Here is a 5372-nt window from a genome sequence, read left to right as displayed (position 1 = left end):
GCCAAGTCACCGAAGGAGAAATGGACGACTGCAGCGCCTGCGGCGCCTGGTACGACAGGTACGCTATGTGATGCACGCAGCCGTGCACTAGATCCTTCCGATCGCTCAACACGTTTAAAAACGGGACCAAAAAGTGAAATACGACAGAGAAAGTTGTTATACGCGTTTTATTTGGACATATAAAGACTAGATTCATTCGCAGAAACAACAAAAACATTTTGCCGCTAAACTTAGCGCGCTGAAGTGATCCGGAACGGCAACAGTGGGGTATCCAGTGGCGGCCTTCTTCGTTGCACGCTTTTCCGAGGTGAGTTTGGGGGACCTGCCCTGACCGATACGCGACCTCGGCGGCGGCGCCAGCTCGGTGCACCCAAAACCTGAGACGGGCGCCTCCGCCCGTCTTGGAACTACGGAGGAAAGATGGCGGCTCGCTAACCAAGCGCACTGTTGAAAAGTTTGACGCGATCGCTGGAGAGATGATTTTGTGCTGCTGTGTGGAGCGTTTTCGCACGTTCAGGTGCATAATGCTGACATTGTTGGTGCTCTATGGAATGTCGAGGAGAAACGCGTCAAGTGCGCGAAGAATAACAGCCTGAAGGGTTGCACTCGCCGTGGTGGTTGAGCTAGTTGAACAGACAGCCGAAGAGGCCACTTCGGTGGTTTCATTCAGTGCAGGGGTGCTGGGCGTTTGATGTGAACAACGTCAGTTTTCTGTTGTGAGCCTGGCCATAAATGTGTGCATCTGAGGTATACTTTTTACCGACTGATGGATGACATGAAGTAATCGAATCTGCTCCTTAGCCAGAGAAATGGAAGGCAACAGACTTGAACATTAGATCACGTGCATGAGATACGTGCACCTCAACAGATGATCACCGTTCTGTTGGAAAATCACAACGTGTATTACATGTGACCGTTAATGTGTACACAGCCCGTCCTGATACTGAAGTTGGCGTACGCCAGCTGACGGCCTCCTTTTCTTTTGTCGTTATTTACGCAATGTGTTAATTTTTCCACATGAATCTGCATGCATTTCTGATAAATTAATTGGCCCGACGTCTACCAGTACCCCAAATTAAAAAAAAAAAAGAGTTCTGGGTCTCAACACTACACTAGCAAAAGGCCCATTCTGATCTAAGCACTGCAAGAAAGATCTTGCGTGTGTATGTGTGTGTTTGTGACACCATGAAGACATCACTAGAATAGTGCGAGAACAGAATAGAACAGGTGATCGTGATGAAAAACTGCGTATCTACTTTTCTGTCTACTTTTTATTCAAGGAAGCTGCAGCATCTGAATTGCAGTGTGATATATCATTTCTAAGTGCTGAGCGTCTCGAGCACAGATAAGCACAAGCTTGCTAGTTGGCTAACTGGATCTGCGCAATACATGTTTGGACGGCATTGCTCGAGCAGCCAGGGAATGTCTGTGCGCAAGTGTGTGAAGTAGAGTCTAGTGTGAAACACTCTTACCTACGTGAGGATTGCTGGACGTATTCTGTGTACGATTCTATCTTTTTTTACATATATAATTCAGGGTTTACGTCACGAGACAACTACAGTCATAAGCGACGCCACAGTGGTTGTTCTGTGGATTGTATGATTATGTGTGTATGTGATCGAATTGCCAAAAAAAAAGCGTGTGGTTGTTGCAGAAGTGTCCATCGCTAACACGTGGCAGTGCCTGGCCTTGTGAGCCTGGCCATAAATGTGTGCATCTGAGGTATACTTTTTACCGGCTGATGGATGACATGAAGTAATCGAATCTGCTCCTTAGCCAGAGAAATGGAAGGCAACAGACTTGAACATTAGATCACGTGCATGAGATACGTGCATCTCAACAGATGATCACCGTTCTGTTGGAAAATCACCACGTGTATTACATGTGACCGTTAATGTGTACACAGCCCGTCCTGATACTGAAGTTGGCGTACGCCAGCTGACGGCCTCCTTTTCTTTTGTCGTTATTTACGCAATGTGTTAATTTTTCCACATGAATCTGCATGCATTTCTGATAAATTAATTGGCCCGACGTCTACCAGTACCCCAAATTAAAAAAAAAAAGAGTTCTGGGTCTCAACACTACACTAGCAAAAGGCCCATTCTGATCTAAGCACTGCAAGAAAGATCTTGCGTGTGTATGTGTGTGTTTGTGACACCATGAAGACATCACTAGAATAGTGCGAGAACAGAATAGAACAGGTGATCGTGATGAAAAACTGCGTATCTACTTTTCTGTCTACTTTTTATTCAAGGAAGCTGCAGCATCTGAATTGCAGTGTGATATATCATTTCTAAGTGCTGAGCGTCTCGAGCACAGATAAGCACAAGCTTGCTAGTTGGCTAACTGGATCTGCGCAATACATGTTTGGACGGCATTGCTCGAGCAGCCAGGGAATGTCTGTGCGCAAGTGTGTGAAGTAGAGTCTAGTGTGAAACACTCTTACCTACGTGAGGATTGCTGGACGTATTCTGTGTACGATTCTATCTTTTTTTACATATATAATTCAGGGTTTACGTCACGAGACAACTACAGTCTATAGCGACGCCACAGTGGTTGTTCTGTGGATTGTATGATTATGTGTGTATGTGATGATCGAATTGCAAAAAAAAAAAAAAAAGCGTGTGGTTGTTGCAGAAGTTTCCATCGCTAACACGTGGCAGTGCAGCGCTAGAAAGTTTCTGCCTTCTGGACCTAACGGAATCAGTATAGGGCAAGGGCGGATTTAAGAGGACATATCACAGGTCTCATCTCAAAAATGAACTTTTTTCTGCGATAGATGGCGCCACACGCGCCCTTCTCACTCCTCCGACTTTGTAAGAAGTCCATCGCGTCTCTGATTGGAGGACACGACAAGCCCACGTGACAGACGGAGACCTATGAGCTGGGTTGTGTTTCCTTTATTTTTAGATTTCCTCCTTTCCCCGATTTGCTTTTGCGCGGTGGATTTGGTTGTCTCGCGTTTGCGAGGAGGAGGAGGAGGAGGAGTGTCGTTGGGAGGAACCCGAGAGGTCTGCCTGCCTGATTAGGCGGCATGTTTCTCGGGAAGGGAAAGGTGGTGGAGAGGAGGAGAGGAAGGGGTGAAGTGGAAGACCGAGCGGAATCCGCTCGTGGGGAGGATAGCTGCGTCCATGGGCCGACTTCAGGGGAACTGTGCCGGCATACGCCTATTACACATCTGAGGGAAACCCAGGAAAAACCCCAGACGGCACAGCCGGCCCGCGGATTCGAACCGCGGACCTCCCAGTCTCCAAGCGCACGCGTTACCGCTGCGCCACCGGAGCTGGTCTCTCGCGTTTGCTGTGTACGTTTTACTGGCATTTCTCGAACATGCCGTGTGACTGTCGCGTACCGCCGTTCCCACCTCGCTTTCTCGTGGATGAAGATTGCTCTGATCGGTAGCAGCGGGCTAAAGCTTTTCACCCGATACGCAGAGACTGTCCGTGGAGGTGTCTATTCGTGATATAGTGATCGTAGTTTTCAGTTTTCGTGGTGTCACAGGATCACATGTCCCTGAGAGTATCGGGGGACTCCAGTTCAGCTGAATAGCGATTTTTGTCAGAGGCAACGGTATCTAGAAAGGACGCGGGGTTGTCGACGGTCATATGACACTGCAACATCCCGTTGCAAAACATCCCTGCTTTTCTTGCTAGTGACATTTACGCTGTTGAACCATGACGTTCGTTGCTGTCGATTGGTGTCGTGAAAGCGCTCCCTCAATCGGCTCACATTATTTCATAGTAGAACTCAAGGCCGGTGCGCTCGCACAGGACTGCTAGCAAATTTCGATAGGGTTTCGCACTCTCTTTTAGAGCATTGCGCGGGTCTTGTCGGGCCGGGCTTTACGTTTTTCGCACGTGCCCGTGCCAGGTTCGGATTCGACAACACATGGTGCGGCATGTACGTCAACAGACTTCATGATACTCGACAGCTGAATGTTTGTGTTGGGTCTCGGTTCTTCTTCTACATAGGGGGTTAGGAGATGTCAGCCAGATGGCTACGGCTTGCTACTCAAAATTCCACACACATGCACTCACACACGCTGGGGCCCACAGGCGTGGTGGGCGCGTTTGGACAGCAGAAGGAGCGTCCTTCAACAAAGCCAGAGAGGAGCAACCAGCCGCCGGCTCTAAAGCGAAACGCACCGCCTCGAAAATATTGTCGCCACCGGCGTGCCAGCTCGGAAGACCTCTCATTGGCTGCGCATTATATGTATAAATATTTGGATGCTCATTGGTCTAAAAAACTGGCGTCAGTTTCCTTCGCGCTGATTGGGCGAGAGTCATTTGAGTGAGGAGTGAGCATCCGAACGCGCGAACCCAGCGAACCGCTCAACGGAAGCAGTCGAACGGAGGAGAAAGAAGAACGACAGAGAAGACATCGCGTCTGTCCGGCCATGCGTGTTCTCTTGGACTGCAACCGTTGTGCACGCAGACGCTACGGGGTAGTTTGAGGGCTTTGAATGCTTTAGATTTAGATTGTGGCGAACTGCTAATGTGAGAACGGAATGGCACATCCACCCCATCATCACAACAGCGGGAAGACGAACATGACATGGAATCCGCCTGCACCTCCAAAGGACGCAGAAATCGTCAGAGAGGAAGTCTGCACTCTTTCCGACGTACTGCAGGTGAACGGTAAGACAAGTTTGATTACTTTTTTGTGACTGAAGGAAGTAATGCAGGTTTATCACGTTAAGTGTATTACGTACAGCATTTACGAGTCACTCGGTACGTTAGCGGCGTTTCATTGTGCAGTGCATTGCCGTAACTTGTACGTTTCTGATATGCCGTTAATCAAAATATGTGTGGTTATGCTAGTTGCCCCTCATGCGCGTCTCAGCCGTTCATTCACTGTGATCTACAAACATTCGTGACAAATGCCTTGGTGTTCAAATACGAAATCAAGATAGATTGCCTATCATAGCAGTGATTTTCGTGCAGAGTTACTGATCATCAATGTATTTTTTTGTTTTGTTTTAGTTCTCCCGCAACCATCGGCAACAACGACGCACATAGCTCAGCATTGGCTTTTGAACGGCCCTTGGATGTCGAAGTACCTAAAGCTCCAGTGAAGCCTGTTACAAGACGTAAAAAGATATGTACTGTAGCTTTTTCGAGGCAGTTCCCGAGGACAAATAAAGTTGATTTGTCATACACCATTGCTTTTTGATTGTCTGCTTCGGGACAGCATGGTCGTTGCTCTACAGCAAGACAACAAGCGCCGAAGACAAACGGACGAGTCTGGGGGGGGTAGGGGGGACGAGAGGAGAGACAAAAAACCCGAGGAGAGAAGGGGAAGGAGGTTGGGAAAGGAGGTCGGTCTGCGCATGCGCACTGGGCCCCAGCTTTTTTCCCGCGCAGCAGCTCGGG

The 5372-nt window shown here is 48.6% G+C and overlaps 1 long non-coding RNA gene across 1 annotated transcript; it reads left to right on the top strand.

The window, feature by feature from the left end:
- Window positions 1-4328: 4328 nt before the first annotated feature.
- Window positions 4329-5161, top strand: LOC135393193 (uncharacterized). Its single transcript, XR_010422523.1, has 2 exons — window positions 4329-4637; window positions 4983-5161. It is a non-coding gene; the product is annotated as an uncharacterized LOC135393193 (long non-coding RNA).
- The last annotated feature ends 211 nt before the right edge of the window (window positions 5162-5372 follow it).

Source organism: Ornithodoros turicata, chromosome 4, assembly GCF_037126465.1.
Source record: "Ornithodoros turicata isolate Travis chromosome 4, ASM3712646v1, whole genome shotgun sequence".
NCBI classification, from domain to species: domain Eukaryota; kingdom Metazoa; phylum Arthropoda; class Arachnida; order Ixodida; family Argasidae; genus Ornithodoros; species Ornithodoros turicata.
Note: the sequence above shows the minus strand (reverse complement) of the source record. Positions and strands in the feature narration are given on the sequence as shown.